Here is a 21,093-nt window from a genome sequence, read left to right on the forward strand (position 1 = left end):
TTCTAACACATGAGCTCCTTTTAGTCACTGAGACCAAGTATATAAGCAAGAGTGGAGCAAACATCTGCCGGGAATTCCTCTTTCACGTATGCAGTTTGATTAGAGACTTCTAAAGGCCAACTAGCAGCCTCTGAAGCATGCATTTCAGTCTAGAAAAACAGGGTTGGCCTAAAGAGTCCGTTGTGATACAGTGTTGTTTGCTGACCTCACATCCACTGTCCCCTTTCTCCCTCCGGTGTGTTCAGATTCTCTCTCCCTTCAGCATGAAGCCCACATGGTTCGGTGCATGTGACTACTCACCTGCAAGGGTGACCCTGGGTGGCCCTTCGTCTGTTACTAATATTTAGTTCCCTGTGATGGTGATTACTTTGGGAATGGTTGTGTGATTCAGTTTGTGCCAAATATGCTCAAGGAGAGATTTGCTGAGGCCTTCTGGGAAAGATCTTTCCATCTTGTGGGAGAAGTTTTCTCCGAATTTTATTTTGTTGTGAAGTTTAGATCCACGGCAGCCATCTAGCTTCCAACGTGAGAAGAAATTCAGGTCCTGGTAATCTTGGGATCATGGCGTCAGAGCCAGTGGGTTGAGTCAACTCTCAAGTCCCTCCTAACTTGGAACCTTCAATTCCATGAGCCATGCATTGCCTTACATTTACGCCTGTTTCCTTTGCGTTTTTTTTTTGTGACTCACAGATTATGGATTCTCTTTGGTTACCCTGTTAGAGAAGCTTTGGCTCTATTTTTGGGCTCCTCTTTTTTTTTTTGTTTTTGGTGAGACAGAATCTTCACCCTGTCACCCAGGCTGGAGTGCAGTGGCGCCATTTCCGCTCACTGCAAGCTCAGCCTCTGGGTTGGCGCCATTCTCCTGCCTCAGCCTCCTGAGTAGCTGGGACCGCAGGCACCCACCACCATGCCCGGCTAATTTTTTTTTTTTTTTTTTTTTTTTTAAGTAGAGATGGGGTTTCACCGTGTTAGCCAGGATGGTCTGGATCTGCTGACTTCGCCCGCGTCGGCCTCCCAAAGTGCTGGGATTACAGGCGTAAGCCACTGCACCCGGCCAGTTTTATATAAAGACTGTGGTCCTTTACATTGTGACATTTAAATCACAATCATTCCTTTCTGAAGTAGCTGCATGGCTGTCAAAATCAGAGTTCTTTGAACGAGCTGGAGAACATGCCCCTCTTCCCTAATAAGCCAGAATAATTTGGTGTGCTTAGGAAGATTGGAGGTTAAGTGAACGAGACTTCCAGGAGGATTTGTAAGAACACTGTAGAAGTGTTGGGGGTGGGGAGAGAAATGTGACAAGTTAGAAAAATAAGAAATTTGCAGATTTAGTGTACTGATGATTTAAAAAGTGCTATGATGAACGTTACAATAAGACAAGCAACAAAGAATAATGTGATTGAAAATGATAAAATAATGTTTGGGGAGGCCCAATGTCAAAGGCATCAACACTCAAACTATTTAAATGTATCTTTCCCAAATGGAAATAAGGAAGTTAAGTATTTAGTTAAAATGATTGAGCATAAAAATGGATGAAATATTTTGCATTTAACAGAGACCAATCTGAGATGAATCTTGTATTCATACATATAATGCATCAAAATACAGAATGCAGCTTCTGATTGGCCAAGTTAATTTTAAACCTTAGTATTTTTTTATATGTGTACACAGTAACAGAGAATGTATCAAGTTGGTCTGTTCCAAGAAAGTCTAGGTTGAAAACTTGTGTATTTCCTGCCACATTGATACTTAAATACTCAAAGGTGGAATATTTAAAAACCACATAGTACTGTTCTTTAAATCTTTGCTGTTTGTTGGAAGTCAGAAGCTAAAATTGAAAATTAGATTTATTGAGATGAATACTTCAAAGGCTGTTTCCTGGTATCTTAATATATTGCTTTGTTTTTTTTTCCAAAACAAATATTTTCCTCTTATTTAAACAATGTTTTCTTTTCTTCAACTATAGTATCTGATGGTCTAATGTTACTGAAAGTGAACATAATAATTTGAGATTTAGAAACTTTATTTTACTCCTAGTTGTAACTTTATTGGAAAATTTAATTTTGTACAGTGAAAATAATGATGTCTGGAATACTCTGAGCACTATTTTGACAGTAGCACAACTTACATGATATAGATTTTTAAAAATTTGATGGCGACTTCATATAAGGAGAGGAATATAGCTCTGAATTGAAGTATTTGACACACAATCTTTTATTATGACATCTAGCTGATTAATACTTCAGCCAAATCAGTGTTTTACAGTATCTCTTTTCACTGTCCATTAGATATGGAGCTACAAGCATGCATAAAACCTGGCATCTGCTTTATACTTCTCATCATTTACTTTGGGGCAATGCCAGTGTCTTGGTTATTGTGTTTAAAGTCTAAATGCTTTAAGAATTCATCTAAGGCAGAACAATTTTTATTGTCTTTATTTTCTTATTGTATTTGAGTGACAGTGATTAAGAATTTCTTAAGGATAAAGGTGATGGGACAGAATTTTCGAGTAAGAGGCACTTTTGTATGTTTTTTCCTTTGTTTTAAATTTGTTAAACTGTTAACTGTTAAACCCAACATTACTAAAAAAGTTAGTACCTGTTAAATGTCAGAATTTTTAAATATGGTAAGATACCAAGATGAATACCAAAATCATCTGCAATCACATCAAGCAGGAGTAATCATTATTAAAAGTTGGGCATATAAATTTCTTTTGTATATCTATTGAAGCATAAATATTTACATGTATACTTTTCCATATAAAATTGTTATAGTAACTTGCTTTTCTTTGACGTAACACATTTTGCTATGTATTTATTCTTTGAAAGATGATTTTCAATGTGTGTGTATTTGTCCCATGCTTGTTTGAATGGGGATTTTTAGCTTTAGCTTCCTTCCTTTGCTTTCTACTTAAACATTTTGCTATAATTCTGATAAATACTCTATTTACTGTAATTAAAATGTAAAAGCAAGATGTTTTTTCAGTGTAAAAATCCTGGAATATTTTAGGAAAAGGACTTTTAACCCTATAAATACAGCATAGAATTCTGGTCTAGAGAACTAAGTAAATGTCCATAGTCCTGGGACTTACTGGGCTGGTTGCTTACCTAGGTAGCTGAATATTCTGATTTCTTTTCTGATGTTTGGAAGAAAAATTTGCGTTTGTTTTATAAGTAATTATTGGTAAGTTATTAGCTGTAGTTTGTTTTTAAAATGTATCTACCTTGAAATGCACATACGAAAGGTTTAAAGGCAAATCTAACTTTTTAAATATCTGAACGTCTATTTTGAGTGTTAGTTTCTTGTGGATTTAACTGATTTTCAGCATTTTATTAATGCCATAGAATTCTAGAAGTATTTACCAATTGAAAAGAATGAAAAGAAAGTATTTAACAATGACTTCTACTAAAGAAGCAATTTTATTTTGTTTTTTCTTTTTCAACTTTTAGCTTCAGGGGGTACATGTACAGGTTTGTTACCCGAGTATATTGCATAATGCTGATATTTGGGTACCAGTGATCCTTTCATTCAAGTATTGAGCAAAGTATCCAAGAGTTAGTATTTGAACCCTTTCCCTTTTCCCTACTTTCCTCCTCTAGAAGTCCCCAGTGTCTATTGTTGCCATATTTATGTCCATGAGTACGTGTTGTTTAGCTCCCACTTACAAGTGAAAACATGCCATATTTGGTTTTCTGTTCCTGTGTTAATTCACATAGGATAATGGCCTCTAGCCTCATTCATGTTGCTGCGAAGGACATGATTTTATTCTTTTTTTATGGCTGTGTAGTAATTCTATAGGATATGTGTACCACATTTTCTTCAGCCAGTCCACCATTCAGGGACACGTGGGTTGATTCCATGTCTTTGCTACTGTGAATAGTGCTGCTATGAACATGCCGAGTGCATGTGTCTTTTTGGTAGAGGATTTGTTTTCTTTTGGCTGTATACCCAATAATGTGATTGCTGGGTTGAATGGTAGTTCTATTTGTAGTTCTTTGAGAAATCTCCAAAGTACTTTCCAAGGTGGCGGAACTAATTTGCATTCCCACCTACAGTGTTTAAGTGTTCTCTTTTCTTTGCAGCCTTACCAGCATCTGTTGCTTTTTGACTTTTTAAGCCATTCTGACTGGTGTGAGATGGTATCTCATTGTGGTTTTAATTTGCAGTTCTCTGGTAATTAATAATGATTAGCATTTTAAAAGTATATTTCTTGGCTACTTGTATGTCTTCATTTGAAAAGTGTTCATGTCTTTTGCCTATTTTTATTTTATTTTTTTCTTTTTTTTGAGAAGGAGTATTGCTCTGTCACCTAGGCTGGAATGCAGTGGCTGGATCTCGGCTCATTGCAACCTCTACCTCGCGGGTTCAAGCAATTCTCCTGCCTCAGCCTCCCAAGTAGCTGGGATTATAGGCACTGGCCACCACGCTTGGCTGATTTTTTTGTATTTTTAGTAGAGACGGGGTTTTGCCGTGTTGGCCAGGCTGGTTTCAAACTCATGACCTCAGGTGATCTGCCCGCCTCGGCCTCCCAATGTGCTAGGATTATAGGCATGAGCCACCGTGCCTGGCCAATAGGGTTATTTGGTTTTTTTCTTGTTCAATTGTTTAAGTGAAGAAGCAGTTTTAAATGTGAAAACGGTTGTTGTTAATTATAAGATTGTAATTAAAATATTCTTCATGATTCTAATTAGAATGTACCTTATTGATACTTTATTAAGTTTAGGCACAGTGCTAAAAGCATTGCTTATATTATCTCATTGAAACTTTAAAATTACCCAGTGAGATAGACCTATTATCCCCATTTTACCAATTGGTAAACTAAGGTTCAGAGAACAGGATTAAGTGGTTTACACACTTTTACAGAGCCAGTACCTGATTAAGCCAGGACTCAAACTCAGATCTGGCAGTCTCCAAAGCTACAGTTCTTAACCACCATGCTTAGACACAAAATTTGGTTTTCCATTTTCATGGTATTTTTCTGGAACTCTGCTGTCCCTGCACTTGCTCATTTATGAGATGTTTGTCCCATGAAGCTGTATCCATTATGAAGTTTATGTAAAGCAAAATAAGATACTTCTTGTTAAAGAGATGGGAATGGGAGGGGCTAGATGGGGCAGTCAAAGGAAGTGACAACTAGTTTCTGTTACTTTATGCTCTTGTAAAAATAGAGAAAAGATTGTGAATTTCTTTACTTTTATGAAATGTTTTAATTTCTGTAGAGTTGCCATGCATTATTCAAGATTATAAAATGATTTTAATTTCAGGAGCAGACAGATTTTCTGATGAGGATTTCAAGCTGTGTAATTATGAAACCCATATAGGTTAAAAGTTCAGAACTCGTTAGCTTAATCATTAAAAAATAACCAATTCATAAGCATGGCATTTCATTTTAGAGGGGTACAGTTGCAATATCATTTACTAAAGGACCCTTGGATTCTGCTTCATGTCCCACCACACACTGAAAATGTACACGACTGTATACCACATAGTTTACTCTATATTATTGCATAATTTATAAAGAAAATTCATATTTTATGTTGGTAAATTAGATGCCACAATGTAGGGCACATTTCTATAATTTTTTAAATAATTTTTTAAAAAGTTTTCTTGGCACCTTAAAAATTCAAGGAAGTTAATGAATGAGTGCCAAGTATCAAAAAGGTTAATTAGAACCTGTTACATAGTGTTGGAGTGTACATCTAGGAAATGATTTCTAAAATTTTTCCAGATATGGCATAAATGTTTCAGAATAAAATATAAGAAAATGAGTGCTCAGGTATGAAGGAAAATTTGTACTGTGCTAAAGTACACATAACATGTACCATCTTCATCATTTCTAAGTATGCAGTTCTGTGGCATTAAGTGCATTCACATTGTTGTAAACCATCACCACTACTCATCCCCAGAATTTTTCCTCATAACAATATTTTTTATTTTGAATAAAATCATGCAGATATTATTGAGAATATGTTTGGATTCATACAGATGCTTGGAATCTTTAGAGGTTTCAATGTATGAGTATATGTAAAGATGAACGTTGAAATTGTAGCTCTTGTTACTTCAGGTAAGACATATGACATCCATTGATGCAACTGAAATCTTAACCAGCTTTTGAAATACTGTCAGAGTCATGCATATTTTCTTCGGGATGAAAGGATATTGAGAGGAAAACTATATTCAAATATAAACAATCTTCATAAAGAACCATCTGAGGTGATTAAAGATACCGTGATCATCAAACAGTTAAAGGTAGAAAATAAAATACGGTGTTTATGAGAATTTTGACTGGCATGAAGATTTTAATGCATATTATCTTGCTTTGCTAATCAAGGTGATTGAGATGCACTTGCCTGTTAAATAGAACTTGCTTGTGGCTTTTAGTTATCAGAGATTTTACATTTATCTTCTCTTCATTTGAATGCTACATAAACCCTCCCCGTTGAATCTGAGGGGGTCACTCATTTTTTTCCTACAGTGCTCCTCTTATATATTGAGAATATTTTTCCCCTAATGCTTGGAGAATAACAGAAAAGAATTTTTTATTGGTTCATTTCATGCTTGGTAAGATTCCAACTGTCAAAACATTATAAAATTTTGAACCTAGAGGCACATTTCATCACCAGAGTACTAATTACTGCAGAGAACTGGAGCGAGTCATTATGTAGTAGTATTTATTAGAGCTGCCCAATTTTAATGTTTTTTGGACCAGAGACACTTAAATAAAAGGTTAAGCTGTTTGGGCACAAAAGAAGGAAGAAAAACTGCTCAGTGCTTGCAACACATCAAATGTAGTGCAGGAAAGGTAGAATTAATTGAAAACTATGCACTTACTTTCACTGACACTCAGCATCTTATTTTCAGGGATGAGCATGGCAGGTGTAATTCTTGGTTTATTTTCACTTTGTTTAGTATTAGGAGCCGATTATGTGCTAGGCACTGGTGATATGAGGGAAACGTGAAAGACAAGGGTCTCCCTTCATGAAGTCCATATTCTTGTGGGGAAAGGAGATAATAAGCAAAGCATCATTTATAATATAGCAAGTAATGCATGCTAATGGCTATAAAGACACACATATTGGAGTAAAAGAACAGAGAGTGAGTGGTTGGGGGAAAAGGCATTTTAAATCAAGCAGTTAAAGGAGGCTCTTCTAAGGAAGTGACATTTGAGAATAGCAGTGAATGAGGGCATTTAAACTATTAGTCATTTAATAATTTAAGCATACAAATACCTCTCACATAATTCATGTAGCATGAAGTACTAGAAAATAACAAAAATAAGGAAAAAATGAAATAAAATATACTATTAAATATATTAATGTCTGTTAAATATCATCTATCAAGCCACTGACTAGATAGTAAGCTGGGGAGGAGAAAATATAAAAATGTGTCTCTATACTTGGGAAAATTACAGTTGTAGTGAATCACTGTGGCTTGCTTAAGAGTAGGTGAACAAGCAGTCCAAAGCAGTGAAGTGTGTGGAGGCAGCAGCAGGTACTTAAGTTTGACCGAATGCTAACCAAATGCATTATAAGGTGATTGTTGACTATTTGTTCCTTCATCTCCACCCTTCTTCCATCCGCAACTGACGCTATGCAATCCTTTAGTGCTGATTATATTTCTATTCTAAATACTTGGTTCATAATAGGTACTCAGTAACAGTTCTTTGATTGGGTGCATGGATGAGTGAATGAAGACAGAAGACAGGCTTTAAACTTTTTTCAAGTATGGTTTAGAAGAAAAAAAGTGCAGTTTTGCATGTCTTTGCAAGGGTGAAATTTATTTCAGTTTTAAGAGTAAGGAGAATTGGGAGGCTGAGGTGGGAGGATCTTGAGGTGAGGTGATTGAGACCATCTTGGCTAACACAGTGAAACGCTGTCTGTACTAAAAATACAAAAAATTAGCTGGGTGTGGTGGCGGGTGCCTGTAGTCCCAGCCACTCGGGAGGCTGAGGCAGGAGAATTGCTTGAACTCAGGAGGCAGAGGTTGCAGCGAGCGAAGATCGCACCACTGGACTCCAGCCTGGGCGACAGAGTGAGATTCCCGTCTCAAAAGAAAAAAAAGAGTAAGGAGAAATCCATCCAGATTGGAGAAGAAAATAAGGGACAATGGAGAGAAAGAAGTCAAAATGCCAATGACAGCTGATAGAAGAAGACTCCAGAAAATTGGATGGGGTGTGGTGACCAACCTAGGTAGGAGTTCACTTTGAAAAATATGAAATAGCATTTTTCTTCAAAGACAGGAGAAAAATAAGTTGAGTTGGACGTGAAGAAAGATTTTAAGGTATAGACGTGAGGAAAGATTTTAAGGAGAAAAGTCTAGGGTGATGATCTTGGTCACATTTTAGTGGAGGTAAAAGAAAGGCCATCTGAAATAAAGAGGGACTGGAAGTCCTTGAAAACAAATGAGTTTCAGAATTGGAAATTTTTTAGATTTTAGGAAGGTAGTAGATGCATCTACTGTATACTACGTAACACTCCTCATATGGTCTTTGGCGGTACGTTGTAATCATAGACATTAATATTTCCCTAGCAAAACACTAATATTTATACCTGGTGAAATAATGATGATAGTTTCCAGTCAATATAGTTTGTGCCAAATGTACACAAGGTAGATAAGAAAACATGCTTGGATATTGGAATAATGGATAAGGGATTGTGGACCTGTGCAATTTGCATGGCCCGTTTTTGTTTGCAGGAATGACTGAGATGAATGAAATTGTTTAAGATTTGAAAAGTAGCGGGATTATTTTGAGCAGGGGAGCCAAGTAGCTGCTATGATGTCTGACACGGTGGAGTGGTTTCTCAGTGAACCACATCAGCACATTGCTGTGCACTCTTCCTACACATGCGTCTGTGTGCTCTGATGCCCAGCAACCTGAATGGAAATCCAGACCAGATGAAGCCTGAGTGAGACTGCAAGTTTATTATGGTGTTTTTATTATCGTCAGGAATGTGTTCCAGAGGCACTGAGAAGCTTAAATTGTGAGATCAACATATGCTTTAAGATCCAAGGGTTAAGCAAGACATGAAGTTGCTGATGTTTTTAGGACTGTTTTTTGAGGAAACCACTGTTACAACCTTTTGGCTTCTTTATATGGATTTTTTTCTACAAAAGTTGACATATTATTGAAACTTTCCTTGATATTTTATATTTTTATCACAAAGGCCAAGCAGCATGCCTAGATACATCTAGTAGATGATGGATAACTAAATAAATTATTGTAACTATGAATTATAGCTTGTTAGAAATGACCTTTCATGACTAAATGAATTATTATGTGTTTGTGCATACACACAAAACTTTGTGCTATGTTTTCCGTGCAGGATTGCAATAAACCGTTTTTCAATATTGATGTGGAAATTCTGTGTATGTTAAATTATGTCTGTGGAGATTTGTGTTCATTGACTTCATATAGTCTCAAGTAGAATACGGTGGAAGTGCCAAGCGATGATTCCTTAATGTTAAAATTTTAAAAAATGGTAATGGAGAAAATAAAACCATTCTACGAGTTTCATGTTTTCAGCTTTTAATTTTACCTTGAAAATATTCCCTACTGAAGACTGTGAAGCTCTACCCAGTGGAGGCCACAGGGAGATCCTGGCATGGGAGTCAGGTGGGGTGAGGAGCAGGCTGAGAGATCCCTTTGGAAACTTCATCTCCTGGTCGGTATCTCCCCCATCAAAACTCCTGGCCCACAGCAGGGTGAGGATAGAACTCAAGGGTCAATGTCTCAGAACTGGGAGAAGCAAGTCCTCTTTTGTAACTGAGGAAACCTGTTTGACTATGTATAAATAAAATATTCTAATTATAGAGACAGATTTTTTTTAAATTGATTTGTTTTGTTTTATAATTTTTTTTGTACAGACAGAGTCTCACCATATTGCCCAGGCTGGTTTCAACTCCTAGCCTCAAGCAAGCCTCCTGCCTCAGCCTCTCAAATTGCAGGGATTACATTGTGCCCAGCTGGAGACAGATTTTTGATGTGTGTACTTGTGTTTATGACACACATGATTTGTGACTGTGGAAGAATTAAATATCTTTCATATAGAAGAACTAACATATATAGCATGCAGCCTTGCTTTTGACATTACAAATTATAAACATAAACATTTTGGTTATTAGATTTCAGAAACGATCTCCTAGTATTAGAATGAAGACATAGATAAAGATATTCAGGTTTTGGAATTCTTTGATCAAATCCTGGTAATAGTGAAATAATGTAATTATATCACTTTCACCTGTACAAAATTCTCCTAAATAGTTTCAGTACTTATAAGAACTTTATATATTAGTCACATCAGATAATTTAATTTCCACTTTTGTTTCTAGGGATTTACATCCTAAGTCTAATGTAAAATTCTTCTCATAGAATTGTACCAGAGTAATATTTTATGTTAAAATGTATCCTCAAGGGCACAATATATTCTTTTACGTTTCAATATTGTTTGTGGTCAGAAACCACAAAGTCTTTTCCTGGTGGCATTTGTTTTCAAAGCTATGATCAAGTATCACCTACATAGGTAGTCGTATGTATAGGAATTTTAAAACGTCTTCCTTAACAGCTTTAAATTATCCACCTGGACTGTGGAATGCTAAAAGATACTGTTCTCAATATTTTTGGGGAGCCAAGAACAAATTAAAAATCTTACTCTGGTGGACAGGATTTTCTAATTTATCATAGTACATCTCAAATATAAAAGGCTAAAACTCAGTTGAAATATAAATGATGTGTTTGGGAGCAAGCTACTGAGGGAATGCGTGAATAATGCTTGTTGCATTCCTTTTGTTATAGTTTATTCCTAGATTATCTTACCCTTTTGGGAAAAAAAATTCGGTTTCCAGAATTCTAAGGTAAAAATGCTTGGATAGTTGTGTTAATTTGATACAAAGTTCTGATAAAAGTGTTCAAGAATGCTCAGGTTTGCCCTTACATCATGTCAGTACCCAATAAAACATTTTCTACATGGTAAAGAACATACTACAGGATTTTATGTGAGGGAAAAAGTACCAAGAGAGAAAACATAAGTGAAGTTCTGCCAGACTGTTGTGGAATTTCTGTGAGTTTTGGGTCAATGTATGTGGTTCCAGAATTAAATTAACTCATGTGGAAAGAACCAGCCTTAAGAACTTTAGTGTGAGCATGTGCGTCTTCTATTATTCCACTTTATTATTCTCTTTTATAACCTCTAGATTATAATATCACAGTACATGCTACCTTTGGCTGTCTTTGAAGGTCAGCTGCTGTTGAACACAGTGGACCATCTGCCTAGTGCCTCGTGAAGCAGATGACTTCTCCATGACAGTGTCATACGTTTGAGGTGTTCAGTTGGGGAAATAAATGTCTATACAGGTTAGGTCCCAATTTTCGGGGTTAAACACTGAGGCATCTTAATGTAACCAAAATCAGGCAAGAAAACAATTTCCAGACTAGGAATATCATGGCATTACAGGCTAAAACTTTAAGGGTCATCACACTTTGTATACTCAGAATTTTATATTTCTCTCAGGATCAAGCATTTGCTAATAGTCAAAGGATTATTAACTTTAAAGGACTTTAAATGTTTAAGTGATTGTGAAATAATGGTTAGTGCACTTTTTAAAGTTTTTTTATTTTTCACAGGCTAAAAATAATCATAATTAAATATTGTTTAACCTTCTGGGGAAAACAGGGCCTTTTCCAAAAACAGAAAAAAATAAAATTTTATTAGTTTCATTGACTTGTAGAGTTACCTATTTAATACTTCTATTTCTTACATTAAAATAAGATTTCAGAAAAATTCTGTGAGAAAGTGATCAGGTCTTCTTCCTTCTTTTCTTAAATTGACCTTAAATAGTTGGGTAAAGGTAGCATATATTTGGGAAGACGTTGTCCTGATGGAAAGACTTTTAATTCAAGTTCTTGCAGGTCAAGGCTTAGGATAATAGAAATCTATCATCTAAGCCTCTGGTTGACTGGCACGTACTGTCTAAGAAATGCCGTTTCCATATATTCCAAATAGAGGGAAAAAAGATTATGAAAAAGATCTCCAGAACATGCAGTGATCCCTTGATGTCTGTTAAAGCAAGTTTAAATTCTTTGCCCTGGGAGGAAATTGTTAGACTAATATGTATGTTGAGATATTTGATAGATTTTTAAGAGTTGTACTTGCAGTCATTTGAAGAAATGTGAGGCATGCTCATGTGGTAGTATTTTAGATATGGGCTCAAAGTCTTGGGCATTCATTGGGGCTCTGTCCACCATTTACTGACTGGCTGATTTGGATGGGGGTTCTCTGTCTCCCTGGACCTCGCCTTTCTCCTTCCTGTTCTCGAAAGAGTTGCACCTGCTTCATTATTCTCAATTACCGATTTGAAGAGGGATTCCATTAGAAGACCCTGGGAAACTTACACAGATTCTTGTTCTGTCTTCTATGTTGGGGTCCTGGAGTCTGTATGGGGTCTTACGCTGTTTTATTTATTGTTGTGTAGTTTTGTCTTCTCTCTAATTGCTGTCACTGACACAAGTGAAAACTCTTAAGTGGAAATGTAATAGCAGTCCTTCAAGTTCTGAACTGCTGGTCTAAAAATTCTAGCCCAGAGGATGTTGAAACCAGACCTAATAGTGATATTGTTGATGAAGAGGTTGAGTAAAGGAGTTTTCTTTGGCCTGTTGCAAGTCCCTTTAATCATTGCCTTTGTAGAATTAAGCAAATCATCTCTCTAAATTTTTAAATTTAATATTGATGTTGTGGCCATTATTACTATGTCATAGCTTAACCAGTTTAATTATCCATAGTTCTGAAGATTTCCTTTAGGACTAAAAATTAAATTATAGCATATTTTGTATGTTCTGATAACTGGGCTTAAATAATTACTTATTTGTTTTATAGTATTGAGACAGCCACTTAACACCTTTGATTTTCCTCTTCTCCCCATATTTCCAGAATACTGACACTGCTTGTCTCACAACAAAGTTTATGAAGAAAAATGAAATGCCTGAGAACTTTAAACAAGACTCTAGATTGATTTTTATTGCCTTTTTAATAGTTCATTGTGTATATGTAAATTACATATTAAATATATGAACAGATAGTAAAGTTTTCTAATGAAGGTTATATTAATGATATCTAACAGCTACTAATAAGTAGGTAATAGGTATATGTGATCTCTGTGTTATGTCTTATAACTGCATGTTCTCTCAATTATCCAAAAATAAAAAATTATATATATATATTTTGAGACAGAGTCTTGCTCTGTGCCAGCTGGAAATACAGGCATGTGCCACCATGCCCAGCTAATGTTTTTTATTTTCAGTAGAGATGGGGTTTTGCCATGTTGACCAGGCTGGTCTTGAACTCCTGACTTCAATTGATCCACCCGCCTCGGCCTCCCAAAGTGCTGGGATTACAGGCGTGAGCCACCCCACCCCGTCAACTATTCTTACTTCCATTTTACAAGTGGGAAAACAAGTGTGCAGAAAGGTGAAGTAACTTCCATGTTCCTGTAGTTGGAAATGGAAGAATTGGGATTTAATCCAAGGCAGTCTGACTCTGGAATCCAGGCATGTAACACCAATGATTTGAAAATGTAGACCAAATCTCTAAGCTTTTGTTTGGTAAGAAAATCAATACTCCTTGATCCCTGATATATGATGAATTTAGACTGTATAACAAATAGTCTTTATCATTTCACAGAGGGCATTTATATCATACCATTTATGAAGGGAATTTATATCGTACATTCCCAAGTTATGTTTATGAAAAAAAATGATTAACAAAAATCTTTAACGGTTTGTGTACTCTACAAAGAAAGTTTGAACATTATGGTTTAAAAATTGTGTTAGGACTTTACTGCTTCATCAGAGCTTGCCATTTCCAGGAACAGGTTAGACATTCTGACATTATTAAATAGGCTGGGCGCGGTGGCTCACACCAGTAAGCCCAGAACCTTGGGAGGCTGAGACAGATGGATCACGAGATTAGGAGATTGAGACCAGCCTGGCCAATATGGTGAAACCCCATCTCTACTAAAAATACAAAAATTAGCTGGGCATGGTGGCAGACGCCTGTAATCCCAGCTACTTAGGAAGCTGAGGCAGGAGAATCACTTGAACCCGGGAGGCAGAGGTTGCAGTGAGCCGAGATCACGCCACTGCACTCTAGCCTGGGTGACAGAGCGAGACCCTGTCTCAAAAAAAAAAAGCAAACTTTTTCCTTTTTATTAGCAACGTAATCCATGTAAAAGAGTAACTAATATGATTGATATATAAAGCAATCAAAGAAAAATCATGTATCATGTACTTACTGCCCAACTTAAAAAATAGAGTAATACCTTTTAAATTTGTATGTGCTGCCCCCCAGTCATAGTCATCTTCCTCCCACCCCAATAAGTTTATCATTATACCAATTGGTATTATAGAATATTCCATATGTATATATCCCTAAATAATGTATGGTTGAGTTTTATATGTTTTAGGCCCCTATGTGTTGTGTTATTGTAATGTATTCTTCTGTAATTTTTTCAGTCAATTTATTTTTGGATTCATCCACATTCATGCACGTAAGTTTGGCTTATTAATTTCACTGCTGTAGAGTGTTTGTAATATGACTGTATTTGAACTTATTAATCCTGATTTATCCTTCTTCCTACTGAAGGACATTGGGCTATATATAGTTTTTCTGTTGCTTTATTCTTCAGCATGCATGTTTTGCCCCTTGCAGCACATGGGCAAGAATGTATATCTAGGATAGAAGCATAGGAGGATATTTACTGGAATAAATATTTTTTGAGATAAGTATTTTCATAATTTACGAGATGATGCCAAGTTGTTTTCCAAATTCAGTGTGCCAGTGTAAATGTTCTTAATGCCACAAAACTGAATCCTTAAAAAATGGTAAATTTTATGGTCTGTCCATTTCATCCCAGTAAAAAAAATAGAGAAAAAATAGGTTCATTGGAATAAAATAGACATACCATAAAATTTACCATTTTTTAACTATGCAGTTTTGTGGCGTTAAGAACATTCACATTGTTGTGTAACTGCCCCCACCATTTATCTCCAGAATTTTTTTCATTTTCTCCAACTCAGGCTCTGTGCCCATTAAACACTAGTTTCCTGCTTCCGCCCTTCCCATCAGACCCTGAAAACCACCATTCTCCTTTTTGTGTCTATGAATTTGGCTATTCTAAGTACCTCGTATAAGTGGAATTATATGATATTTGCCTTTGTGGATCTGGCTTATTTTACTGAGGGTTGTCTTGTATTTTTTCTGCCCAGCCCTAGAATCAATCAGTTCCCCAAGAAGTTCTTCTTCCTTTGATTGGAGAATGGTATTTGGAAAGGTCTAGGTGGTAGTTGTGCTCTGAACTGCTGGTTTGTTATCATTTATAGGCTCTCTCAGTGTACAGAGGTAGGAAATATATGTATGTTTATTAACACATGCATGTATGCACATTTATATTTATTTTTAAACCTACCCTTCTGTATATCTATTAAAATCAATAGGTCTTACCTGTATCTGTGATTCTTGTCCCGTACTGCAGGGTTAATCCTAGCTTTTCTTCTCTCCTCATTTATAGCTCTGTATTTCTGAGAATGGAAATGTGGCTGTCATTATCCACAATAGATATTTTCCCATTTGTATATATATACAATACAGTTTCAGATTTGCTAACCTATAACCCTGTAAAAAAAAAAAAAAAAAAAAACACTTACTAACTATAGTATTTGTATACGTAAGTACTGTTTTTCACACATAACCCTTTTCCTTATTAGACCAAAAAACCCAAACTCTCTTAAATATCATGAGTTTCATGTTCTTATTTCCTTATTTATTTTTTTCTGTGTTTTTTAAATCGGAGCTTAAGATCTTGTCCATTCTGAGATTTAGTTATTATATATGAGCCAATGAATACTTTACTTTGCCTACATTAGTTTCAGTTTCTGTCACTTGTAACCAGACTGTCCTGACACTAAAGCACAGTGTGACTGGTCAGTAATTTTTTCCTTTCCACAAAGAATAAAATGAGAAACATGTTCTGCCTTAGGGAAATTATTTCCAAAGAGGAAAACCAGATTCAGCGAGAATATGCACATAAGTACTCCAGATTATTTGAGAATACCTTATTCTAATGTCTGATTATCTCTATGATATCAAATCATAAGAAATTAAAGCTCTGATAACTTCATTCCTCACTATAATTTACAAACACAACCAGAATGAACTCATGGCAAGTCATAAGTATCTACTACCTAATCACTTTGCTTGTGGATTCACTATTCACTTTCCAATTTGACAATGTGTTATAGTGATGTGCTATAATTTTCATTTTAAGCTATACAACAGAAATGATATTACATTTAATGGCTGAATGGCTTTCATGTTACAATTAGAGGTATCCTAAGCAATAAGAGTTGACAAATTATCCTTTAAAAACAAAATTACAGGACACTCTCAAAGAACCAGCTTTTGAAAGGCTTACCAATAAGGCATCCTTGAAGCGAATACAGAGTATGCTTTACTAATCTCTACGAAACTGTTGGTATTGAGTTTGTAGTTGCTTTTGAAAGGGGAGTGTTCTTTAGAAACCCTAGTGTTCAGAAGTCAAGAATGAAGAAGTACTTCTAAGAAAATAAAATAATTAAAATAGTAGTTATTACCCAATCACTTTTAAAATTTAATATGGGATCCCTGTGCCTAATGAAGACTCTGTATTTAATCTCAGTAAAGTTTACTTCCCTGTGATTCTGACAAATTTTAAGAGCAAAATTCTTTTTAAAATGTATTCTTGAAAACCATTCATTTTTCTAGTGGGTGGATTCTTTTTCCTGCAGATTTCACCAGACAAGAATTTTTATTTTCATTAGAAAAATCTGCTCTTCAGGCGATTTCAGTTTATTCAACTTTTTCTAAAGCAGATGCTGTTTTCCTTTTTTTTCCTGCTGCTGTTGAATATGAAACTGAGTATTTCTGGCACTTGATCAATTAAAACATAAATCGTAAGCCAAACTACTTTCTTTTGTGACCAAACTTCTGTGCAAAACATATGAGAAGACTTTAGTCATATTCCTCTGTTTGAAATTTGCAAGGCGTCTTAGAGAAGATCTTCTATAGAAGAGAAGAGTTTCGGGGATGCTTGGCTCCTTGCAGCCTAATGGAGGCATCTGCTCACTGCGGACCTTTCACATATGCTCCTTTCTCCCTTTACTGCCAGGGATACTCCTGTAAATCTTCTGTGAATCTGCCCTGGTCAATGTCCCATCCTTTGAGCTCCCATTCTACATTGCTTTTTCTTAAATTCAATGTGTCATCTAGTTTTTTAATTATCTCCCTGCTCCATGAAACCAGCATTCCTCAGTTTGAACTGTCATTTGCCTGGCATGCAGATTCATAGGCCTCAACCCTGATGTATTCAGGTGAGACCATGGGTTTACATTATTGACAAATGCTGCAGAAAACTCTTAGGCATGCTGATATTTGAACAGTACTCACCAAATGAGTACTTTAAATGTAGGAACTAATTATTAATTGCATTTGTATCTCAGCAGAGCATTTATTAGAAGCTCAATAAATGCTTATTGAATAAACATCAAGATATTGAGCTCTTTATTATCCCTAAGAGATAATAATAGTCTCCAGTCTGGTTGCTATTGGCCCACTTACATCTGGTATGGAGTTAACAGTGTAGTGCCTTGCTACTCAGAGTGTGGGCCACAGACCAGCAACATGAGCATCACCCAGAAATGAAGAGTCTTGGGCCCCGCTCTGGACCTACCAAATCAGAGTCTGCATTGTAACAGTAACCTTAGTGGTTTGTATATACATGAAAATTTGGAAAACACTGGCTTAGAGGGCCAGAGTTGTACTGCCATCTTGGAATGTAGTGGGGAAGATTTTAATCCATTAGACAAGGTGTGACTCTTCAATGAGAACATGGAACTTTAAGCACTAAAGGATGTACTTGGGGAGATTGGGTCCTCTGAGGGGAAGATAGTGGAAATGGGCTGTATGTAAAATTATTGCGTTGATGCAAAAGCAGTTGCTGTTTTTGCTATTAAAAGTAATGACAAAAATGCTATGGAAGAAGCGTGTATGGATAAGGTTATCTGATGTCTAGGTTGTTGTAGGTTGGGGCGGGTACTTGGGAGAAATTTCATCCACTCATATTTCCGCTCAAGATTTGCTACAATGGACTTTGCACCTCATTCCCTTAATTATTGAAGAGTGAACCAGTTAATAGTGATTATAGGCTAAAGTGATCTAAGATTTAGAAGCATGAAGCACAAGTACTTCTGTGTAAAACCCAAATATTATTTAACTCTGTAGGAAATAGATTTAGAGAAACCTGAGACTTGGGTACTCAGGTCTAAGAATTTTGGCTTAATATTAAAATATTTTTAACTCTTTTAAGTCCAACAGTATGCTTTTATGAATGATTAATTAAAAATTGTTAATGACCCTCATAGACTTTTTCTCCTAATTCAGTCCACTTGCAAATGCTAGGTAAGAAAATGCTATTTGAATCTTTCCATTTCCCCACGTTTTAAAAACTCTCCTCCTGGTTTTCCCCATGTTAGCCCTGCCATGTGAACAAGTGACAGTTTTTTCCCTTTTGATGGTATTTCAGCTAGTTTAGGTGTCTGCTGGAGTTGGTGGTGGCATGGAGAGAAGACAGGAATTGTTTAGGGGCTAGAGAATAAGCAGTTGAACAGAAATCCAAAGGAATGATGAACATTATAGAATGAGTAGTGAGAACTGCAGCGAGAGCTGCAGTCGCCTCTGTCAAGTAAAGGCAGGTGGCTAGGTAGTCACAGAGCCAAATTGGGAACCAGACAAAGAACCTGAGGGTGATGGAAGTATCTGGAGAGATGGCCAGGATGTGATGTGGCAGAGGTGGCATCTGTGCCTTGGATGACTGGCACAGCAGTAGCACAGATGTGGCTGCTTGTCAGTCACTGACAACCAGGGAAGGCATAGCTTCAGCTCAATGGGTTCGTTCTCAGTTTGTATGCTCCAGGGCCACGGTGATTGACATTTGTGATGACAGTTCTGCTGAATCACCTCAGACCAAATTTACATATATTACATGTCTTTTAACATTATGTTAATGTTCCAATTATGGCTCTTTTGGTTTCAAGGAACAGAGTCTCACACACTAGTTTTATTTTAGGGAACCTGAGGGCAGAAAGGCACGTATCATGAGAAATGAAAGCAGGAAGGGGAAAGTTGTCAGAACTTGAAGAAACTAATGTCTCAGCATTTGTGTTATCTTTTTTTTTTCTCTTTCTGTGGTGGTGGGGGATGGGAGGAGTGTCTATATGCTTGTTCTCTCCATTTTGTGTCCCTTCCCTCCTCCCCATGATGCGTTTTTACTGACTGCATTAGTCTGTTCTCACACTGCTATAAAGAATACTTGAGAGTGGGTAATTTATAAAGAAAGGAGGTTTAATTGACTCACAGTTCTGCATAGCTGGGGAGGCCTCATGAAACTTACAATCATGGCGGAAGGGGAAGCAGGTACCTTCTTCACAAGGCAGCAGGAGAGAGGAGACAGCAGGGGAAACCACCACTTATAAAACCATCAGATTCTGTGAGGACTCATTATCGTGAGAACAGCATAGGGGAAACCACTGCCATCATCCAGTCACCTCCCATCAGTCCCCTTCCTCGACATGTAGAGATTACAATTTGAGATGAGATTTATTTGGGGACACAGCACCAAACCATGTCACTGACATTGCATGTGACCTGTGACCTCCATCCTTAACACTGTTATAAATTGTTAGATTCAACATCAACCATTGCCTAGCAGTAGTCTCTTGTGTCTTGGGTCAGATTTGAAAGGGAGCAAGAGTACCAGCTTTCTTTAGTTTATCTCTGTAAACCAAGCCAAACAAGCCCTTGGCTGCCTTAGAGATACGTATATCCCTGAGCAATCAGTTGTGTTGTTTGAGGCCAGTCACATGACATGTAACGCTGGTTCCTTCAGAGACTGAAAATGAGTCAGGTACTAACACATATACGTATCATTGCATTTTAATCATGATTACTCCTGACATATTTAATCAAATTTGTACAGTTCTGCCTCGTTTCAGGACACATTGATGGGATTTACAACCATGAATAAAGCACACATTGGGAGAATTTATGATCCAGTGGAGAGATAATAGTTAATTAACCAAAACAGATTAATTTTCTAATAGTTTTGAAAAGAGTATGTTCATAGTTGTTTTTCATACTATTGAACTTCATTCTTAATATATGGCTTCATTTTGTTATAGACAGGCTTCTAACAAAACTTTTCAAAAGCACATCTTGTGGATTACGTTAATGGAAAGTATTTTGTTATAATAGTCATAATGGAGTAATTATTTCACAGCTAGCAAGGCTAATGGAGAATATTTGTAGATTGAGGTATGTTTTCAAAGCCTAGTGGATTAGCAAACAGTTGAGGAATTAGGGCCAAGTGCCTTCAAATACTTGTCTCTTCATTTTTAAAATTAAAGTTTATATTTGAATAGACAGAAAATATGAGTGATGAAAATCTTTGATCATCTTAATAGCAGATATCTTTAAAGTGTAAATTAACTCCTAATTTAATTCACTGTAATGCTATGTGAAATAAGTGTCTTTATATAAAAACTTGTAATTTTGCTGAAAATATGCAGATTCTTAACCACATATAACCTTCTGGTTATTTCATTTTGCCTTTTCACATAGTTCTTGCATGTTACCAAACTTTGGTTTTCTTGAAATATTTCAATATGTTATGTTACATTACACTATAACAGTAACTAAAAAGAAATAAGTATTATTACTGATATAGTTGTCTTTTTTGATAACCTAGAATTTCATCATGATATGTAAATTAAATTTTAATGTGCTACTGAATTAGGCAAATAATTACCTTTCACAGAAGATAAGTTAAATTATAGGAAATAAATCAATCATTTGAAACTTTGAATACTTAAAAACAACAGGTAATCACCCGGGCACGGTGGCTCATGCCTGTAATCCCAGCACTTTGGGAGGCCTAGGTGGGCGGATCACGAGGTCAGGAGATCAAGACCATCCTGGTTAACACGGTGAAACCCCGCCTCTACTAAACATACAA

General features: G+C 36.3%; 1 protein-coding gene and 1 long non-coding RNA gene across 6 annotated transcripts in view; one reads left to right on the top strand and one right to left on the bottom strand.

Annotated features, from left to right (window-relative positions):
* LOC105468044 (par-3 family cell polarity regulator beta) overlaps positions 1-21,093 on the top strand; it is a 1,086,746-nt gene that overhangs the window by 152,518 nt on the left and 913,135 nt on the right. The gene's annotated exons all lie outside the window — the stretch shown is intronic.
* LOC139357197 (uncharacterized) overlaps positions 1-21,093 on the bottom strand; it is a 62,729-nt gene that overhangs the window by 41,081 nt on the left and 555 nt on the right. Inside the window, exon 2 of the long non-coding RNA XR_011609992.1 lies at positions 15,492-15,568. This is a non-coding gene — a long non-coding RNA (uncharacterized lncRNA). The remainder of the gene's footprint in view (positions 1-15,491; positions 15,569-21,093) is intronic.

Source organism: Macaca nemestrina, chromosome 11 (assembly GCF_043159975.1).
Source record: "Macaca nemestrina isolate mMacNem1 chromosome 11, mMacNem.hap1, whole genome shotgun sequence".
NCBI lineage: Eukaryota > Metazoa > Chordata > Mammalia > Primates > Cercopithecidae > Macaca > Macaca nemestrina.